This window comes from Mustelus asterias, chromosome 1 (assembly GCF_964213995.1).
Source record: "Mustelus asterias chromosome 1, sMusAst1.hap1.1, whole genome shotgun sequence".
NCBI lineage: Eukaryota > Metazoa > Chordata > Chondrichthyes > Carcharhiniformes > Triakidae > Mustelus > Mustelus asterias.
Window position 1 is genome coordinate 25,476,498 of NC_135801.1, and position 23,102 is coordinate 25,499,599.

General features: G+C 44.7%; 1 non-coding gene across 1 annotated transcript; it reads left to right on the forward strand.

Annotated features, from left to right (window-relative positions):
- The first annotated feature begins 14,039 nt into the window (after positions 1 to 14,039).
- On the forward strand, positions 14,040 to 14,111 carry trnay-gua (transfer RNA tyrosine (anticodon GUA)). Its single transcript has one exon. It is a non-coding gene; the product is annotated as a tRNA-Tyr (tRNA).
- The last annotated feature ends 8,991 nt before the right edge of the window (positions 14,112 to 23,102 follow it).

Below are 23,102 nucleotides of genomic sequence, written 5' to 3' on the forward strand. Positions count from 1 at the left end.
AATGTGGCTAACATAACTGCCTCAACCACCTCTCTTGGCAATGTATTCCAGGCCCCCACCACCCTCTGTGTAAAAAAACTTCCCCTGCACAATTGTAAGATTATGTTCATTGGTTCTGGACTCCCGTCACTGGAACAAATAGCTTCTCTCCATTGACTCTATGAAATCCTTTTAAAAGTACCTGGATGAGCACTTGACATGTCATTACATTCAAGGCTATGGGCCAAGTGCTGGTAAATGGGATTAGATGGGAGGTCAGGTATCTCTCGCATGTCGGTGCAGACTCAATGGGCCGAGGGGCCTCTTCTGCACTTTATTAATCAATGATTTAATCATCGTAAATATCTCAGTTAGATCATCCACTAATTCTCTTTACCAAGGGAAATTTTAGCTATCGGTATCTCAGCTCCAGACTGGGTAAATCTCCATGTCCCTATCCCAGAACGAATCTGCACATTCAGGAGAGGAGGAAGTAAAATGAAGATTTTTTTTTAAATTGTGAAAAAAATAGTAAAATATAAGAAGCGTTTAATCAATATGACGTTTATGGGAAAGCAATAGAATCTAGCATTCTTATAGCCAAGAGCACTGCCAAGGTTATGAGGATGTTCTGTGCCTCCCTTGGGCTTGCCACTATTGAAAAACATTAGAAGGCTATACAATTTGAATAAGTCAGCAAGTTCACACAGATTTGACCGATTTCTCCTAACCACATTATTTCCTGTAAATATAAATATAGACACAGTCAACGCAACAAGCCAGAAGCAAAGAAACAATATATTATACATAACCAAGTACATTATGGACATCACATAACAGCTATGGTTAGTAGGTCACATTGGGATGGATCACAATCCAAATGCTAGAAACAATTGTACATTCAGACATCACACCTGAAAATAGCAAAGGAATTGCTGGTGGTGAGTTGGAACCATCTGGAGAAGAATCCTGTGTGAAAATGTTCTAATTATTGTAAACAAGTGGGTGGCCAGAGGTGTTGATAGCATGGGCATGAGCCAAAGCAAAGCCAAGCAGAATGAGAAGCAACCTTTCAGCTTAAACCCAAATTCACCTCCATAAAGGACAGGGTACAATATAAATTCACTGAAGGATCCCCATTCCCCATTAAATCACTCCACCGTTCTTTGAGATGGTGTGAACTTTGGATATAAGTTGTAAAATCCTGTTTAACAACTGGAAAATAGCACAGTAATTTTTAGTTTACCGTAAATGTACAGTATTAAAAACACAAACGTGTGCACTCAGCTGCAACATATATTGCACTGGCAGCTGTTTCCAAACACCAGCCTTTATTTCTAATGGATATCTATTTTTGTCTAAAATTAGTGACTAGTTATGCAAATGGTTAAGAATGTTATCGGCATAAGGCTATTTCCTTCATTTTGTTTCAACGTGCAGGGACATGGATACTGGAGCAAACTGAATGTTTTTTTTAAAGTCGATACGTATCGATTCCACATTTCCTTTGAGCATTGTATGAAGCTATAAAATATAATGAGCTGAAGAAAGTACAGCGGCTGATGGAAAAAGTCACAGGCCCTGTTATTTGATATTGAACACACAGAGACCCTGTGGTGAAAATAACTTTCAGATACTGTAATTGTGTTTGTCCAAAGTGTAAACTACAGTTGGGTGGGTAAACATTTGAAAAGCTCGTTAGGTGGTTTTTACTGCAAAATATATTTCTTCTTTATTTTTAAACTCTTTTTCTTTTTGTTTGGTTTATCTCCTTAAATTAAGTGCCTCTCGCTAAGAGTACTGTATTTTTTATTGGGACATCTGACAAGTAATGAGAAGATGTGGAGTTCTGAGCTTAACCCTTCGCACTGAGAAGTGCTTCCTAGTTCCAAATTTTCCCACTGTATGCTCGATGGGAGTGCAGCCTGAGAGACTGAAGGGTAGGAATTTTCCCGTCCCGCCCGCCATGGGGATCGGAGCAGAGGCGGGGGAGAGAGAGGGGGGGACCATGCAAAGGTTCGTTGACGCCGGGCGAGATTTTCCGGTTTTGGGGCGAGCGTGGCCAGAAAATGCCACCCTGAGTTTTTTGATTTGATTTATTATTGTCAAATGTATTGAGATAGAGTGAAAAGTATTATTTCTTGCATGCTATATGAACAAAACATATCGTTCATAGAGTACATTGGGGAGAAGGAAAGGAGAGGGTGCAGTATGTAGTGATGCAGTCATAGCTAGGGTGTAGAGATCAGCTTGACATAAGGTAGGCCCATTCAAAGGTCTGATGGCAGCAGAGAAGAAGCTGTTGAATTGGTTGGCACTTGATCTCAGACTTTTGTATCTTTTTCCCAACAGAAGAAGGTGGGAGAGAGTATGTCTGGGGGGGGGGGGGGGGGGGGGGGGCGTTGGCGGGAAGTAGCAACTGGGAGAGCCCAGTGTGAGAGCTCGGGTGGGGAGGGGGTGGTCATGGAATTTGGTGGTGGGTATCGAGGGTTTGGAGACTGCAGCTAGAAAAGCTCTCAGGATTGGGGCCTGGATTGGGTGTTGGGAGGAGGGATTCCTGCTCCTATATTCACAGTAAGAAGTCTCAGTAAGAGGTTTATTTGGTAGCAAATACCATAAGCTTTCGAAGCTTGCTGCTCCTTCGTCAGATGGAGTGGTCTCTGTTCTCCAACAGTGCACAGACACAGAAATCAAGTTACAGAATACTAATTAGAATGCAAATCTCTACAGCCAGCCAGGTCTTCAAAGGTACAGATAATGTGGTTGGAGGGAACATATATTCACACACAGGTGCCTCTTTTATTGAGGCATCTTGTCGGATGGGTTTCCTTCAGTTTGCTGTGCTGGTGCTGGCTGCCTCAGGGCAAATTAGTTTTGTTGCAAGGATCTCATGGAGGCATTAGTTGCCTTTTGCGCATATGCAACGGCCTGCTTCCATAACCAGGAAATAGAAGTAATTGGTAGAGGATTAGAAAGAAGTTGAAGAGAACATTTTTCACCCAGAGGGCGATGACGTTCTGGGACTCATTGTCTGAAAGGCTGGTAGATCCAGAAACTGGAATTTTGCAGATAACAAAACTGTAAATTTGCAGATAACACAAAGATAGGTAGGAAATTATGTTGTGAAGAAGACATAAAGGCTGGAATTTTACCCCCCAGCTCGCCACGGAATCTGAGCAGGCAAGGGGCGGACAATGGAAATGTCCATTGACCTTGGGCGGGATTTTACGGTTTTGGAACGAGCGAGGCTGTAAAATTCTGCCCAAGGAGTTTGCAGATGGATGTAGATAGGTTGAAGGAGTGGGCAAAAATCTGGCAGCTGGCGTTAATGTGGGAAAATGTGAAGTTGTTCGCTTGTCAGGAAGAATAAAAAAGCAGAGTATTAAATGGAGAATGACTGCAGAATTCGGAGGTGCGGAGGGATCAAGGCATTCTCATGGCTGAGTCACAAGATGTTCGTAGGCAGCTGCAGAATGTAATGAAGAAAACAAATAAGATAATACCCTTTATTGTGAGAGGAATTAAACATTAAAGTGAGGGTGTTATGCTTCAGTTATGCAGGGCATTTGTAAGACTGCATCTTGAATATTGTGTGCTGTTTTAGAATCACAAAATCCCTACAGTGCAGAAGAGGCCATTCGGCCAATTGAGTCTGCACCAACTCTCTGACAGTTTATCTTACCCAGGCCCTCTCCTCCACCCTATCCCTATAACCCAAACATTTACCATGGCCAAACCATCCACCCTACACATCTTTGGTCTGTGGGAAGAAACCAGAGCACCTGGAGGAAAAATGTAAAATCCACGCAGACGGTCACCCAAGGGCCGAATTGAAGCCAGGTCTCTGGCGCTGTGACGTAGCAGTGCTAACCACTGTACCACAGTGCCGCCCTCTTGATGCACTTCAGCTGATTCCAAGGTTAACTCGAGAACAATGAACAGGTTGTCTTATGAGGATAGGGTGGATAAGCTGAGTTTGTTTCCACTGGAATTTAGAAGAGTGAGGGGTGACTTGATTGAAGTATATAAGATCCTGAATGCTATTGACAAGATAGATGTGGAAAGGATGTTTCCTCTTGTGGGTGAATCAAGAACTAGGAGGCATTGTTTTAAATTTTGGGTCACCCTTGTAGGACAGAGATGAGGAGATAGTTTTTCTCAGAGGGTTGTGTGACGTTGAAACTCTGCATCAGAAGGCGGTGGAAGTGGGATCATTGAATTTTTTAAAGACAGATGTAGATAGATTCTTGTTAGGCAAGGAAATTGAAGGTCATCGGGGCTAGATGGGAATGTGGAACTTAACACAGACAGATTAGCTATGATCTATTGAATGGCGGAACAGGCTCAAGAGGCTGAATGGCTTACTTCTGCTCCTATTTTGTACACTTGTACATTTTGTATAAATTCTCTATGTCTCTGTGAAGGAAGCCTCTTATTTGTCCTTGCCTAATATAGTGGGCAGCATGCGCCCTTCCCACCATTCAGTGGTCTTAATTCTCTGCCTAGTGCTTGGAAAATAGGTGCTATGCGACACCAATTCCAGAGGTTTTCCTACCCTCCTCTCATTTTCTTTTCTTCTACATTTTTAAACATGTTGATTGATAGTTCCCTGGGGATATGCCATTCAGTACATTGCCCATGTGACTTTTCTGTTGTTTGAGTCTAGTGATCCTGGATTGCATCACAGACTAACCCAATACATGCTCACCCAACATTCGCTCAGACACATACACTTCAGCAATACTTTGGTGAGCAACTGGAAGCAGAAAACCCTGGTTAATAGTTTTTCTGTCTCTAGCTGAAGAGCACTGTTAGACTCCTCAGATCAACTAATTGACCACAACCCAGGGATTGCACACTGGACCTTCCTGACCTGGATGACTTAGTGCTGCGCTGCTTTCACCAGTGCGTTTGGGGAAACTCCTCAACTTATTTTTGTATGAGAGTTATATTAGGTTTCCGTAGAATCATAGAACCCCAACAGTGCAGAAGGAGACCATTTGGCCCCTCGAGCTTGCACCAACAATCCCACCTGGGCCCTATTTCCATAAATACACATATTTACCCTACTAATCCCCCAGACACTAAGGGCAATTTAGCATGGCTAATCACCCTAACCCGCACATCTTATTCTGAAGAATGCTGAGGCTTATGAGATAACATATCAAACACGATTTCCATGAGAATTCTGCTCTCTCAGCTAGTTGGGTCACTTGAATAAAGAAGATTTTTTTTTGTGATGCATTGCCAAATGCTGAATCAGCACCGGTAAGCCTGCATTAGGTTTTCTGATATTTGCTTTTGGTCTTTTCTGTAAACTTGTGCCCAGAAACAGAAACCACTCCAGAGATTTGTGGCGAATGGCAAAATGTCTGTGTGTATGGCCGAAAGAGGGAATCAGACTGAGATCACCACACCCACCATGACTTAGGTTAGGCGTGGCTTTCACCACGCTTCGCTAAGGCAGTCCTTGGTAAATCAAAACCTTGGGCAATTGGAGATAAGTAATCAAAGAATTGCTACAGTACAGAAGGAGGCCATTCAGCCCATTCAGTCTGCACCGACCACAATCCCACCCAGGCCCTTTTCCCATAATCTCCGTTTACCCCGCTAATCCCCCTGACACTAAGGCCAATTTAGCATGGCCAATCAACCTAACCCACACATCTTTGGACGGTGGGAGGAAACCGGAGCACCCGGAGGAAACCCACGCAGACACGGAGAGAATGTCCAAACTCCACACAGACAGAGACCCGAGGCCAGAATTGAACCCGGATCCCTAGCGCTGTGAGGCAGCAGTGCTAACCACTGTGCCACCATGCTGCAATGCTGGGCCTGCCCATAAGCAAATCTTAAGAAAGGATGAAAATTATGTCCTCATACGTAAGTGAATAACTTGTTTAGGTAGTGACTTCTTAAAGGGAAGTTTGTGTGTGTGCGGTTGCCACAACATAATTATTTTAAAACATCAATGTAATCAGTGCTCCTCTCTACCACAGCAATTAGAAAAGTATGTGTGAAGGAACAATACAAATGCATCACAGGCAGACCAGAAGAGCATTGTTTAAAGATCTAGGCACACCTGCTCAAGAATATCGGGGCGGCATGGTGGCACAGTGGTTAGCACTGCTGCCTTACAGCGCCAAGGTCCCGGGTTTGATTTCAGCCTTGAGTGACTACCTGTGTAGAGTTTGCACATTCTGCAGTGTCTGTGTGATTTCCTCTGATGTATCAGAATCAACCACGGATCTTACCGTACTCATGGCATTTGGAAGTAGAACTCAAAATAATATGTTACTCCCGCGAACGTAGCACCATGAAATATTTGCTAACACATACTTTGGCACTAAAAATGCCTGTTGCAGATTGGCATTACCTTGTCATGGAAAAAAGATTAATCTGTTCAAAGATCCTAGGATGTAACAACTCAGCATCTCCCCGAGCCAGATTTCACAAGAATCCATCAGCCGCAGCAATCGGAAATCAAACAACGGGCCAACACAACTTAACATCATCATGTTAAAACACACCGCTAGACTATATTAAATCAATAGTTCATCTTTTGTTTTTTTTGCTGACAGATTTAGGATAGGAGCATTAGTGAGGTAAATATGTGGGGTTATGGGGATTGGTCCTGGGTGGGATTGTTGTCAGTGCAGGCTCGATGGGCCCAATGGCCTCCTTCTGCATGGTAGGGATTCCATGGATATCTGAAGAGAACTATCGACTAAGATTGATGTTACCAGGGATGCATTAATGGAGTTGTCCAATCTGCTAATAACATCCACCAGAAAGGTTTGACTGCTTCTGGCTGTCAACCACCTGGGCTGAATTTCCTCACCCCATCAACATATGGAATGGAGGCCAATAGGGCTCAATAATTATGAGTCTGGCCTGTGTGTCAGCTTCCCAACCCAATTCCTAATGTCAGTCATTTTGGATGGCATGGATTCCAGGCACGAATGGGAATGGGCAGTGCATTAAGTTCATTAAGAGCTTTCTTTAAAGTAAGGTAAGGAAGCTGACTGGAATTTCCAATTAACCTTCCAAGTTCTTGAGGCAAATGAACCGCTTCGAGATGGGCATCCTGCATCAGGCTGGGGTGCCAGCACTCAAGACCTGGAGATACTTCCTGCCTCCTTGAGTAAAGGTGCAGCTGAAGACCATCCTGTATAGGGGGTTCCCCCACCACCATCCATCCACCACCCGTATTGGTGGCCTGGTTGCTTTTTAAATTTAAATTTAAAATTTTTAAAGCAAGACTGAGATTGATTAAGTGTTGCTTATTCTCTACTTTTGACATTTCCTAACCATTTATCCTCATATTTTTCCTTATTTCCTCCTTTACATTTTACTTTAGGTAGTGCCCTGCAGTAAGGACCTGGATTTCTCAATAAGAATAGGACATTAGCCACAATTTACCGGCAGACTTCTGTCTGAGCCTATTTTGGGGCCTTTATGTGACACCGTGTTGCAAGTGCATATCTGTACTGAAGGGCCTGGGGGTCAGTGGAAATTGGTCCTTAGATTTCTTTATCATAGTCAGCATAAGCTTGGGGTGCCTAAATAAAAGGATCTCTATGAACTTAGCAGTGAACATAAAATCCCTACAGTACAGAAGGAGACCATTCAGCCCATCAAGCCTGCACTGACAACAAATCTACCCTACCCTTATAATCACACATATTTACCCTGCTAATTTCCCTGAAACTAGGATCAATTTAGCATGGCCAATCAACCTAACTTGCACATCTTTGGACTGTGGGAGGAAACCAGAGCACCCGGAGGAAACCCACGCAGACACGGGAGGAGCATGCAAACTCCACACAGACAGTGACCCAAGCCAGGAATCGAACCCGGTCCCTGGTGCTGTGAAGCAGCAGTGCTAACCACTGTACCACCGTGCATGCAATGTTTGCACAAATTGGGCTAAATTGGTGTGATTCGCACCCATTTTGCACACAAAATACAGGTGCAACACATATCAACTTCTATTCTCATTGTTAGAAATTCTTCCCCACTTCTGGGTGTTGGGCACGTTGTTGTGTAAAGATCATTAAAAAGATCAAGCAAAGTACAATTGTAATTATTCTAAAAGTATTGTCAAGTTCAGCAACGAAAATGCTTAAGTCATTTTGTAGCTTTGTTAAAAGATTTTCAGATATTTGTTCTGCTGGAGGAATATTAAGTGACCACTGGGTCATGCCTCCAACAAAATCAAGAATTAGATTTGATTTGATTTGATTTATTATTGTCACATGTATTAGCATACAGTGAAGAGTATTGTTTCTTGCGCGCTATACTGAAAAAGCATACTGTTCATAGAGAAGGAAATGAGAGAGTGCAGAATGTAGTGTTACAGTCATGGCTAGGTTGTAGAGAAAGATTAAATTAATAGAAGGTAGGTCCATTCAAAAGTCTGATGGCAGCAGGGAAGAAACTGTTCTTGAGTCGGTTGGTACGTGACCTCAGACTTTTTTTTCTTTTTCCTGACGGAGACTGGTGGAAGAGAGAATGTCCGGGGTGCGAGAGGTCCTTGATTATGCTGGCTGCTTTGCTGAGGCAGCAGGAAGTGTAGACAGTGGCTGGTTTGTGTGATGGACTGGGCTACATTCATGATTTTTTGTAGTTTCTTGCTGTCTTGGGCAAAGCAGGAGCCACGCCAAGCTGTGATACAACCAGAAAGAATGCTTTCTATGGTGCATCTGTAAAAGTTGGTGAGAGTCGTAGCTGACGTGCCAAATTTCCTTAGTCTTCTGAGAAAGTGGAAGCGTTGTTGGGCTTTCTTAACTATAGTGTCGGCGTGGGAGGACCAGGACAGGTTGTTGGTGATCTGGACACCTAAAACCTGAAGCTTTCGACCATTTGTACTTCGCCCCGAAGTATGCATTTCTTTAGGCATAGTAGGCATATCTTTGCCATCTTCTCCTCCCTCTTTCATTCTCCCTCATCAAAAAAATATACAAGACGTTACAGTTGGTATACACAGGCGCTAAATAAAACAACGCACATTAATGGGATCAAAGTTGAGTGTCTCATTACAGCAAATGAACCATCAATAGCAGAAATAATCATCCCTAGTGCTTCACATGCTGTGTTCAGACTCCCTCCTGAGGCCTGAACTGGCTTAAGACCAGATCCAAGTCAGCTCATTTTAAAATTGCCCATTTTTCTTCAAACAGTAGCTGGCCGAGGGGCATCGAAGGCTCCCCAGCGCGGAAGCAACTTGCAGCCACTATTTGCAGAGCTCAACACAGGGGCTATGAACATTGCAGAAAGTAGAAATAATTTAAATGACAGCTTTGACAAGAAAACATAACACAAAACAGACAAGGCATGCCACCAAGTGTGCAATGATTTGATTAAGTCAAGGTGAATGTATGCTCAGCATTGATTAGTGGACACTTGAGCAGAGCACTTGGGGATCATTAGGAAATTGCAGGGTTTTTTATGTAAGTCTATTTATGAGTAAGCAGCACGGAAAATAAGGGTTCAACTCTGAAATTGTGGAAACGTAATAGCAAAAACATCTAATTTGCTGTGCATGAGATACTGCAGTCTACCGCAGCACAGACCTTCAGAATACATGTCACCAAACTGCAAGCAAGAAGGAATTACAAATGCTGGAAATTTCAGACAAAAAAACATACAGGAAGCACACAGCAGTTCATCCGCATCTCTAGAAAGAAAAAGACAGGTCAGTTTTGTCTGTTCATTTTGAAAAAACCCTCATGTATTCATGTGTTTACGCTCAAATAAATGCCACACGAGCCATGAAAATATGATTGCTCCATTGCCACATCAAGTATTTTTATTTTGCAATTCAATTGTGGGGATAGGAGAGCAGAAGAAATAAAAGCAGGAGTAGATGATTTGGCACTGTTTGCTGAGATTATGTGCTGCCCACTGATATTTTACCAGATCCATGGAGGAATGGGTTCCCAGTGCCTTCATGGAAACAATCGGTGGTTACTTTATATCGTTGGTTCAAACATGGACAAAAGAGCTGAATCCCAGAGATGAGGTGAGAGTGACAGCTCTCAACATCAAGGCCACATTTGACTGAATGTGGCATCAAGGAGCCCCAGCAAAACTGGAATCAATGGGTATCAGGGAGCAAACTCTCCATTGGTTGGAGTCATACCTGGCACATAGGAAGATGGTTGTGGAGGATCAGCCATCTCAGCTCCAGGACATCTCTGCAGGAATCCCTCAGGGTAGTGTCCGAGGCCCAACCATCTTCAGCCTCTTCATCAAAGACCTTCACTCCATCATAGGGTAAGAAGTGGGGATGTTCGCTGATGATTGCACAATGTTCAGCACCATTCACAGCCCTCCAGATACTGAAGGAGTCCATGTTCAAATGCACCAAGATCTGGACAATATCCAGGCTTGGCTGACAAGTGGCAAGTAACATTTGCGCCACACAAATGCCAGGCAATGACCATCACCAATAAGAGACACTCTAACCACCACCCTTTGACATTCAATGGTGTTACCATCACTGAATTCCCCACTGTCAACATGCTTGGGTCTACCATTGACCAGAAACTCAATTGGACTCACCACATTAATGGCTACAAGAGCAGGTCAGAGGCAAGGAATACTGTGGCGAGTAACTCATCTCCCCAAAGCCTGTCCACCATCTGCATGGAACACTCCCCACTTGCCTGGATGGGTGCAGTTCCAACAACGCTCAAGAAGCTTGACCCCATCCAGGGCAAAGCAGCCCGCTTGATTGGCACCACATCTACAAACGTCCACTCCCTCCACCACCGACGCTCAGTAGCAGCAGTGTGCACTATCTACAAGATGTATTGCAGCAATTCACCAAAGATCCTTGGACAGCACCTTCCAAATCCATGATCACTTCCATCTAGGACAAGGGCAGCAGATACACGGAACACCACCACCTGCAAGTTCCCCTCCAAGCCACTCACCATCCTGACTTGGAAATATATCACCGTTCCTTCGCAGTCGCTGGGTGAAAATCCTGGAATTCCCTCCCTAATGGCATTGTGGATCAACCCACAGCACGTGGACTGCAGCGATTCAAGAAGGGAGTTCATCACCATCTCCTCAAGTGCAACTAGGAATGGGCAATAAATGCTGACTAGTCAGCAATGCTCATGTCCCATGAATGAATAAAAAAAGAAGGGAGTATTGGCAGGGGGGTGGGGGGTGGGTGTAAAAAGGAGGTTAGAGATGAAGGAGGTGGAATGGGGGGGTGAAGAAAATGAGAAGGGGTAAAGGAGTGGGTTGGGGGTGAAGAAAGAGAGATTGTGGGGTGAAGGGGGCAGAAGGAGAAGAGTGAGTGTTAAAAGAGGGGAAATGGGGTAGAGGGGTCAGACACCTGGTTCCCACCACCTGGGATTTCCAGGTGCGCATTTCTATTTCCAGCTCCACCCAAGTGATGGTTGTCAGAATTGCACTTTCTGAGATTGAAACTCTTGAATGCTGGGCACCGTGATAACCCCCACGAGGTCCATGCAGAATCGCTGCATGAGGGTCCTTGAGTATGTGTTTCCCTGGTAACAAGCAGTGGCCCGCTCCATTGGAACTCATTACCTGAGGGTTATTATAAGGCAGGCCCAGGACTGTCAGTTCCTGGCAGGGACCAGTGTGTGTATACCATGGTAGTGGTTTTACTTTGCATTCTGAAAATATTTACTAGGTTGTTACAGGACTTGATGGTTTGAGTTATAAGGAGAGGCTGGATAGACTGGGACATTTTTCTCTGGAGCGTAGGAGACTTAGAAGTGATCTTATAGAGATCTATAAAATAATGAGGGGCATAGATCAGCTCGATAGTCAACATCTTTTCCCAAAGGTAGGGTAGTCTAAAACTAGAGGGCATCAATTTAAAATGAGAGGGGAGAGATATAAAAGGGTCCAGAGGGGCAATATTTTCACACAGAGAGTGCTGAGTGTCTGTAACAAACTGACAAAGGTAATAGTAGAAGCGGGTACAATTTTGTCTTTTAAAAAGCATTTAGATAGTTACATGGGTGAGATGGATATAGAGGGATATGGGCCAAACATGGGAATTGGGACTAGCTTAGTGGTTTAAAAAAAAGGGGCGGCATGGACAAGTTGGGCCGAAGGGCCTGTTTCCATGCTGTAAACCTCTATGACTAAACTATGTTCATTTCCAATCGGGCTTCCTGAGTCAATACAAGCACCAATGGTTGTTGCGCTCCCATCAGGCACCACGGGATGGGCCTCACTGTGCAGGTGCTCAGTTATATGTAGCATGGATGATGTAGTTCCAAATGGGTGAATAACCGAAGGCTGCAAGGGATCAGATAAGTCCCACTCCTTCATCTGTGCTTGGTTGGGAAATAGTGATTTTCTTTTCAGCTGTGGGCACATTTTCAATGTATGCCTCTACCTGATTGGCCTGTGAGAGACAATCCGAGGGACTGTATTTTGCGGCCCGCTGCCTCTGGAGGCCACGTGACAGGATACGGTGTGTTTTATTGTAAACCTGCCCCTGTGTAGCACTAGTGGCAGAGAAGAGGAATTCTTGATAATCTTTCCTGCTGCAGGTCATGTGTGCTTAGGATTGTTGTGCTTCTATTGATTACCCATCTAACTCACCAGAGCCTGGAGATCAAATCTATGACCTCTTGGCATGTAAGCTCAGTGCTTTCTAAGTAGTTTAAATCAGAGTTGCAAATTATAATTGTAATTGTTTTTCGAAATTTCATCATGGTGCTCGTGGTGTGAAAATCAGGTGCTAGTTCAAATGAAATTTAAAAGGCAAGTAGATTTTTTTTTAACCGCTGTTGCTGAATCGCAAATGGACTATTGAAGGCTTCTTACAGGGAGGATTTGCCTCAGAGGATCCTTCCTTCCCATTGAAATATCCTGCCGGAATTCGACAGCATTGAATTGACTGGAACATCTCGGAAAGTGTTTTGTTGAACATGTACATCGAATCAGACAGGAGTGTTTAGCCCTCTGAGAATTGCAGGTGTTAACTTCAGGCCGTACAGAGAAGTCAGTTTGTAGAAAGGAAATAGTTCTGTCAATAATTGTGTGTTATCCCATTATATAAGCACTAAAGATCAAGATGAAACAATTTAAAACAGAAGTGATTTCTTGCAATTGAAGACAAAAGCAATTTGTTGTAATTGCAATTACTTGATAATCACTTTGTGATTTACTGAGGAAACATTTAAGGTTTTCAAAGTTTGTTACAAACTAACAGCTTAACAAAAGCGGGTACATTTGTCATTTTGACCCTTTGCAGAAGCAGAAGGTTGAAGTTATACTGCGCCATCTGTCTCAGACTGCTCCTTATAAGGTGAAAACTGGGGATTACAAGACCTGTGTTATGTTGCAGACAGCATGTTCTACTCTGTTCGTGAGGAGAATTTTGTCTTGTATGTGTGCACACGGACATTTTTTTAATAGTGAGGAAGAATGGACAGAGTGTTTTTTTTATTTAAAAACCTCTACATTAAGTATGCAAAATGCCCAGGAGATTAAATGGATTAGTACATTTGCCTTCACTGACAATCCTCCACAAGCTCGAGTGATGTAAAATGACTTCCATAGGAAGATGTTCCATTTCTCATTTTTGCTATGTTCTGGATTAGTCAGATCAAACTTGTCCCTGGGATCATCCATAGCAATGATCATAGTGCGTGGCTTGCTAATGCCATATGGAAAGTGAATAGCCTCTTCATTACATGCCTGACTGGCAAGTGGTATAGCTCAAAAGTAGAGCATTTAATTATAGATTGGGAAGTTCCGAGTTCAAGACTAGGTGCCCTGCTTTAATAATTTTCATTATAAAAAAGAAAATTGTGTCTCTGGAGTCATTATTTCGCCTGCACGAAAGCATCTTCCAAAGATATAACATTGGCAGTATAACTACAATCCAAGATTGCCAAATTTAGTTGGATATGTTCCAGAAGGTGAAATCACATGACTTCCTGCCTCCTACACTATTGCCATTAGTTGTCTGACATATCCATCGCCATAGTGCACAACTTGCTGATGTCAAAGAGTGAAAAAGTGAACAGCCTCTTCATTACCTACTAAGGTGGGAGGGGGGTATGGCTCAATGATAGAGCATTTGACTGTAGATTAAGAGGTCGCTGGTTCAAGTCCAGGTGCTCCCTCCATCATTTTCATGTTGAAAAGGAAAATTTTGCAGGGATACAGGGAAAGGGCAGGGGAGTGGCACTCAGTTATTAGCTCTTGCAGAGAGTCAGTGGAGAAACAGCAGACCAAATAGCCTCATTTTGGACTGTAACCATTTTGTGAAAGCAGTAAATGACCAAATCTTGTTTTGGGTTTTGAAATGTAACCAGTCTGATTGACACCTCAGGCTTTCCATGGTCATGTCTTGACAGAAGCCAGAGGGTGGTTGTAGAGAGCTGTTTTTCAAACTGGAGGCCTGTGACCAGCGGTGTGCCTCAGGGATCAGTGCTGGGCCCACTGTTATTTGTCATTTATATTAATGATTTGGATGAGAATATAGGGGGCATGGTTATTAAGTTTGCAGATGACACCAAGATTGGTGGCATAGTGGACAGTGAAGAAAGTTATCTCCAATTGCAACGGGATCTTGATCAATTAGGCCAGTGGGCTGACGAATGGCAGATGGAACTTCATTTAGACAAATGCGAGGTGATGCATTTTGGTAGATTGAACCAGGGCAGGACTTACTCAGTTAATGGTAGGGCGTTGCAGAGAGTTACAGAACAAAGAGATCGAGGGGTACATGTTCATAGCTCCTTGAAATTGGAGTCACAGGTGGACAGGGTGGTGAAGAAGGCATTCGGCATGCTTGGTTTCATCGGTTAGAACATTGAATACAGAAGTTGGGACGTCTTGTTGAAGTTGTACAAGACATTGGTAAGGCCACACTTGGAATACTGTGTACAGTTCTGGTCACCCTATTATAGAAAGGATATTATTAAACTAGAAAGAGTGCAGAAAAGATTTACTAGGATGCTACCGGGACTTGATGGATTGAGTTATAATGAGAGGCTGAATAGACTGGGACTTTTTTCTCCGGAGTGTAGGAGGCTGAGGGGTGACCTTATAGAGGTCTATAAAATAGAAATCATAGAAATCAATACACAAAATAATGAGGGGCATAGACAAGGTAGATAGTCAATATCTTTTCCCAAAGATAGGGGAGTCTAAAACTAGAGGGCATGGGTTTAAGGTGAGAGGGGAGAGATACAAAAGTGTCCAGAGGGGCAATTGTTTCACACAGAGGGTGGTGAGTGTCTGGAACAAGCTGCCAGAGGTAGTAGTAGAGGTGGGTACAATTTTATCTTTTAAAAAGCATTTAGAGAGTTACATGGGTATGATGGGTCGAGAGGGAGATGGGCCAAATGCGGGCAATTGGGATTAGTTTAGGGGTTTAAAAAAAAAGGGCGGCATGGACAAGTTGGGTCGAAGGGCCTGTTTCCATGCTGTAAACCTCTATGACTCTATGATTCTATGACTCTATGTGATCATGCCATGTGACACTGCCTCTGGAGGCAGACATCTTCAAATCAGTCGATAAAAGCCTCTCACAGAAACACACAAAAGAAAAATAGCTGTCCTGATAATTGCAACAATAGTCAATACACAAAAGTGTTCAAAAGTTATTTTGAACAAAAGGGGGTAGACTTCTCCCAAAAAATTCAAGCTGTTGAATTCATATAAAAACTGGAGTAAATCATGCTGTTTTTTCAGCGGGAGTTTCAAAATAAGTCTCCCACACTCTGTGCACTGCAGAGTGCACTAGCTGAAATCAGCCCAAAAAGCTATTCCCGCTGGAGAGGCCGGCAGCATAGCGCTAAGCGGGCCACTGGGCATGCACTATCTGTTCGAGCGGAATTGATGCCTGCGCAGTGGCTCTGCACAGCCGGCCTCCTGATTGCTGGCCAGCTCGATAGCTGGCCAGCCCTGAGACTCCTGCATCTCTGGCCATGCGACACCCCTCTCTCCATGGCCCAATCACTGGCCCACCCGAACATGCCCGAGCCAACCTCGACTCTCCCGCCCCCCAGTCCACCGCGATATTCCCCCCAGCCCACCACCGATATCCCGCACCAGCAGCCCTGACCCACCCCTGCAGTCCCGACCCCCCCTCGCCAAGAAGTCCCGACCCCCTCAAGCAGGCTGACCTTCTCCACTACCCCGCTGGCCAGCCCTGATCGCTGGCCTCCAGCCCTCTGTCACTCACTCCAAATGAGAGTGGCAGTGGGACTCCTCAACCCCAATCATCGCCCCCCCCCCCACCCCCCAGAGGCCCTGCATCAGGCCCTGCCCTATTGGGCCCCTCCTCGGCACTGCTCGATGCCTGATGGGCAGTGCTAAGGTGCCCTTGGGCATTAGCTCCTTGGGCAGTGCCGGGGGCCCAGGCTGGCACTGTCAAGGTGGCAATGCCTGGGGGGTGGCACCCTCTGGTGCCCAACTCTCTGGGGGGCCTCGATGCCCCCCCCCCCTTCACTCCAGTGGGGTCGGGCCACCAGCTCCCTGCAATTGGGAAGCTATACAAAACCCCACTGGAGTGAACAGAGTTTAGTATAGGCGGGGGGAGATGCTAACTGGCCTGGAGATTTCAGTCCCGGGCCCACTAATGAGATTGAAATTGAATGTGCCAGAAATCAGTGCGGAGCTGATGGCGCCAGAAATCTGGCTACCGGAGAATCACGGTGGCCGTGGCGTCCAGCAGGGAGTCCGTGAAACGGCCTCCGCTCGAATCTCCCGGCCCGCAGTGTTAGTAAAGCAGCATAGCAGGATGGGCGAATCGCCCCCATGATGTTTGAACTAATCTCCAATGATTTTTCTCCTGGGTTACTCACAAACATAGGATCCGTACAACACAGAAGGAGGCCATTCGGACCTTCGAGTCTGCACTGACCACAAATTCACTCAGGCCCTATCCCTGTAACCCCACGTATTTACCCTAGCTAGTCCCCCTGACACTAAGGGTCAATTTAGCACGGTCAATCCACCTAACCTGCACATCTTTGTACCATGGGAGGAAACTATTGCACCTAAAGGAAACCGCTGCAGGCATGGGGAATATGTGCAAACTGCACACAGACAGTCACCCGAGGCCACAATTGAACCCGGTTCCCGGCACTGTGAGGCAGCAGTGCCTAACCATTATGCCTCCATGCCACCCTGGCGATTAATCTTCAATTCCTGGATCATCCAGGGAAATCTGGAGGGTTGACAACCTACTGCAGCCTTAAGTTGCGAGCCCTACATCAAACTTTTGTCCCATTCAGGCAGATGGCATGCACTTGTAGGCCTTAGCGGGTAAATAAATTATGGGGAAAGAAAATGACAAAGCAAGGTGGTCATGTTTGGAAAGTATAAGTCTTCCGATGAAGCAGTTTGCATGTTATTTCAAAAGAAGTGGATCAAAGATGAATTATTCATCCAGGATGTACCCAATCCTTTGAAAGGTGGCATGCATGCAGGCTGCCAGATCATTGATAGCAGTGTTCCTATGCAATAACGGCATAGTTTGTGCTGACTGGTTCACAGTGAAACAAAATGCAAATCGGTTCTGTCATCCTGTATTTTAGAAAGGGTTCAGCCAGCTTATCGATTTTATATCTCACTTAATTGAATGAAGCTAAATTAGGGGGAAAATACTTGTTATAAGCATTATTGTATAATCATCTGTCCAGTCTAGTTACTGCTACTCTTTAATGCACTAAGTCACATGGAGTCTGTGAAATTAGAAGCAAATTTCTTCTGGTAATTCGAAGCAATATGAAAAGATAATGGTACTCATCTGTGAGAGAACATCAAAGATGATTTAGCTTTTCTCTATGCTTGATTTCCTTATAATTTTATTTATTTCACACATCTATGTAGTCGGAAAGAATGAATATATAACGTAAGAATTCTCAGCTCTTCATTGCAAGCAATTTTAAGGTCAGTACCCATATAAAGCATCATTATTCATCATTGCCATGCTGTTCTGCGTGGTATACTGTTGCTGTGTTGCTCTCAATGGCAGCAACAGTGATTCTGACAGCACTTTATGAAATCAGACGATTACCTATGTTTTCTGAATCTTGGCTTTGGTTTTTGAGATGCTTTTGGACTAATATTTGCACACTCATTGAGAATAGGTTGGTTCCTGTTAGGGGGTTTTGTAGACACATTCGCATCAGGATAAATATTCTGAGGCCTGGTTGCTGATTACGAGCTTCAGCCAAATTAAAGGCAAGCCTGAGAACTCGGATGATTTGCAGTGCTCCTGATTTTATAGTCACCAAAGTTAATCAGAAGAAAATCAGGAGCAATAAAAATCTGGAGTCCTGACCTCTGTATCTGATTCTCCAATCAGGCATGATTGCACAAGTGGTTAGCACTGCTGTCTCGCAGCGCCTGAGACCTAGCTTCAATTCTGGCCTTGGGTGACTGTCTATGGGGAGTTCATCGTGGAGTTCTCCCCGTGTCTGTGTGAGGAGTCCTCTGGTTTCCTCCCACAGTCCAAAGATATGTGGGTTAGGCAGATTGGCATGCTAATTTCCCGGGATGTGCAGGTTAGTTTGATTAGCCATGGTAAATGTAAGGGGTTAAGGAGAGAGAGCAGGGTGCTGGGCCTGGGGAGGCATTCTGTCAGAGAGTCAGTGCAGACTGAATGGCCTCCTTTAGCACTGTAGGGATTCTATGATACCAGACTACCATCCAGCACAAATTTTGCTCCTATATTCTGTATGTCATTCCTCTATATTTTCTTGTTTGTACCCAATTCAGAATTTTCTTTCTTTGCCTGTTGGAAAATACTTACTTTTCAAAAAGGTGTTGTGGCCAATGCAATTGAACATTGCACAGGAGATGGGTTTTTAATGGTTTAATTACTGAGACTTGGTTTTGTTACTAATTCCAGATTCACATGGGTTGTTAAGGCCAGTGAAAGGTCATTTTCAAATTATATTTTTTATCCAATTCACAACCAAGGTGGCACAGTGGTTAGCACTGCTGCTTCACAGTGCCGAGGACCTGGGTTCAATTCCTGGCTTGGGTCACCCTCTGTGTGGGGTCTGCACGTTCTCCCGGTGTCTGCGTGGGTTTCCTCCAGGTGCTCCGGTTTCCTCCCACAGTCTGAAAGACATGCTGATTACGTGCACTGAGCACGCTAAATTCTCCCTCAGTGTACCTGAACACGTGCCAGAGTGTGGCGACTGGGGGATTTTCACAGTAGCTTCATTGCAGTATTAATGTAAGCCTACACTTAAACTTAATCTACTCAACTGGCTGCAACACATCCCACTCACTTAACCATCCAAGGTCTATATGCTCACGGCTCAAAGAAAACATTCAGTTGTTCCGCCTCACTCTCACACAATGACCATGGTCAATGACAAGCAGAGATATTTGAATCATCGATAGCCACAGGTGAGGTGGCTGAAGATTGGAGGGTGGCAAATGTGGTGACTTTGTTTAAAAAGGGTTGGAGGGAAAAGCCTGGGAACTACAGGCCAGTGAGCCTCACATCTATATTGGATAAGTTGTTAGAAGGTATTCTGAAAGACAGCATCTACAGGCATTTAGAGAGGCAGGGACTGATTCGGCACAGTCAGCATGGCTTTGTGAGTGGAGATCATGTCTCACAAATTTGATTGAGTTTTTTGAAGGGGTAACCAAGAAGGTAGATGAGGGCAGTGCAGTTGATGTTGTCTACATGGACTTTAGCAAGGCCTTTGACAAGGTACCACATGGTGGGTTGTTGCATAAGGTTAAATCTCACGGGATCCAGGGTGAGGTATCTAAATGGATACAAAATTGGCTTGATGACAGAAGCCTGAGGGTGGTTGTAGAGGGTTGTTTTTCAAACTGGAGGCCTGTGACCAGCGGTGTGCCTCAGGGATCGGTGCTGGGTCCACTGTTATTTGTCATTTATATTAATGATTTGGATGAGAATTTAGGAGGCATGGTTAGAAAGTTTGCAGATGACACCAAGATTGGTGGCATAGTGGTCATGAAGAAGGTTATCTAGGATTGCAACGGGATCTTGGTCAATTGGGTCAGTGGGCTGACAAATGGCAGATGGAGTTTAATTTAGATAAATGCAAGGTGATGCATTTTTGTAGATCAAACCAGGGCAGGACTTACTCGGTTTATGGTAGGGCATTGGGGAGAGTTATAGAACAAAGACATCTAGGGATACAGGTTCATAGCTCCTTGAAAGTGGAGTCACAAGTAGACAGAGTGGTGAAGAATGCATTCGGCATGCTTGGTTTCATTGGTCAGAACATTGAATACAGAAGTTGGGACGTCTTGTTGAAGTTGTACAAGACACTCATAAGGCCACACTTGGAATACTGTGTACAGTTCTGGTCACCCTATTATAGAAAGGATATTATTAAACTGGAAAGAGTGCAGAAAAGATTTACGAGAATGCTACCGGGACTTGATGGTTTGAGTTATTAGGAGAAGCTGGATAGAGTGGAATTTTTTTCTCTGGAGCGTAGGAGGCTTAGGGGTGACCTTATAGAGGTCTATAAAATAATGAGGGGCACAGATCAGCTAGATAGTCAATATCTTTTCTCAAAGGTAGGGGAGTCTAAAACTAGAGGGCATAGGTTTAAGGTGAGAGGGGAGAGTTATAAAAGGGTCCAGAGGGGCAATTTTTTCACTCAGAGATTGAGTGTCTGGAACAAGCTGCTAAATGTAGTAGTAGAGGCGGGTACAATTTTGTCTTTTAAAAAGCATTTAGACAGTTACATGGGTAAGATGGGTATAGAGGGATATGAGCCAAATGTGGGCAATTGGGACTCGCTTAGCGGTTAAAAACACGGCGGCATAGACAAGCTGGGCCAAAGGGCCTGTTTCCATGCTGTAAACCTCTATGACTATGACTCGATGAGCAATGATGCCAGCCTCATGCCCACTTCTTTTGTTCCCCCCCTTCCCCCACACTATTCAGCTTTAGCGGGCCCATCACCGCAACACACTCACTGATATTCTTCCCTCTCTCTTGCAAGGCAAGATTGTCCAGAACCACAGGCATTAGGGAAACACTGGAGGAAACTGCTCAGCATCAAGAGACTGATTGTGACCATTGAGATCATTGCATCCAGCACCACAACATGTCTCTTCTCAAATCCCAACTCACTCTCCTCCTGCTATCTGGCATAAAATGCAAGCTACAGATCTCTAACTACGGACCTTCCCACCCACATCCTCTCACCCCAAATATCCTCTTCTGATTTCTTTCTGCTTTCCAAAGATACCAAAGAACTACCACCTGTCCCAGCCACTCAGAAGGGAGCCATCTGCGCCTCACCTCTGATGAAAATGCACTATTTCTCAATCCGGCACTCACAGCCGCCAACTCCGATAATGGTACTCCACAGATCTTAGAGGTCAGTATGGAGCCAGATTGTGCACGTGGTGAGTCAATGGGCATAAGCAGGCAACAGCCAGGTGTGAGTTAATGGGGGGAATTTTCCTGTCCCGCCTGCCACGAGAATCATAGTGGGCGAGGGGGCGAACCATGCAAAGGTCCGTTGGCCTCGGGTGGGATTTTGAGGCGAGCGTGGCTGGAAAATCCCACCCAAAGTGTCAGCTCCGTGGACAGCATGGTCAGAGGAGTTCTGTCTTTTGATGAGGCATTGGGGAATGCTGATGAGAATGCACACTGAGAAGTTGGGTACATTAGCTGGCCTGCCAGACAACCTCTTGTCAAGGGGCATGGAGGAGTCCAACTCCAACTTGGCACAGGGCATCACACAGAGCCTGTAGCCTTTCTTTTCCACTGCAGAAATGGTGGTCAAATACATGATAGCACTTATGGACCCACCCATTATGCCACTTCCAGTGGCTGAGGTCTCAACTTCTACTGAAGCACAGACAGAAACCACCCGGCATCTCAGTGCTGCAGTTTTAGATCAGACAGAGATCATGTGAGCCATGATTGCCACATTGCAGGCTGAGACTGCTGCCATCATGGATCTTTGTTCTCCAAGGAGCTTCAGGCTCTTACAGCTGTCCAGCAACCTGACCTCTAACAGGTTGCTAGGACTGCTGAGCCTCTGCCCTGTGGGTCTGCTCCAGGGACTCCATTGAGCACAAGCCTGCTGCCTTCTATAAGGATGGCAGCATTCACCCTCTCAGCACTGCCACTCTGCCCTTGCAGTGGCCTCCCTGCCAGTCAGAACAGATTGCTGCCACCCATGCTGTGATAGTGCAGTGCAAAACTGAGCCTTCATCACCAAGTCACTCAAGGCTTTCTGCAGTCTCCTCAGAGAAAGACAGCAGCCTTTCAACAGTCATACTGCAACCAGTTGGGTTGGAGCATTAAACTAGGGAATGGTGCTGGCAAAAGAGACACGAATGGGGCGCTCAAGGGTGAATGTTAATTTTTGTATACATTATTGGATGTGTTGTTGGACAAAAGTGTTTAGGAAAAGATTTAATGTGGGTGGTTTTATCGCAGCATTTGGCCAAACACACACTGCAATCCTGAAGTAGCATTTGGATGCAATGGTCAGGAATTGGGGAACAATAGTGGTGATGGGATAGTATGCTTGTTGTAATATGCCTTTAAGGGATATCAGCATGACATCACTGGAAGGGAAATGTGTCTTGAGATCCAGTCTTAATTCCACTTTTGCTTGGAGCGGAACACACACACACAGCTCAGATGCCTTCAAGCATCATATCCATGTATAACTGTTCTCATGTGCCTAACCTGAATAAATGAACCCACAATGTGTTTACCAAATCCCTTATGAGCAATTGGTGCTTTCTGTCTTAAACAGTAAATAAGCCCAAGTTATTATATCATTATAATTACACAAGATGGTGATCTGTGATGATGAGAGAGGTTGCAGTGAGATTACATATAGGTGTAACATGGTGAACAGCCTTAGATCATGTAACATGGCATGAGAAGACCCTTGACAAAGTCTCAGTGTCAGAGAGGTTGAAAACACTAAGTACTGAATGCAAAGCGAAGCTTTCGAGACACAGTGCCGAGCTTGTGCTCAAGTGAAAGAGCTGGTTAGCAGACGGACCCACATGGTGAGATTGCAGTGCGTAACCTGTCCCATTCTGTCAGTGGGACAATGCATTGAGAGAACCAGTATCAATTTAGCTCAGATAGAAAAGGCAAGAGACAAGGGTATGGT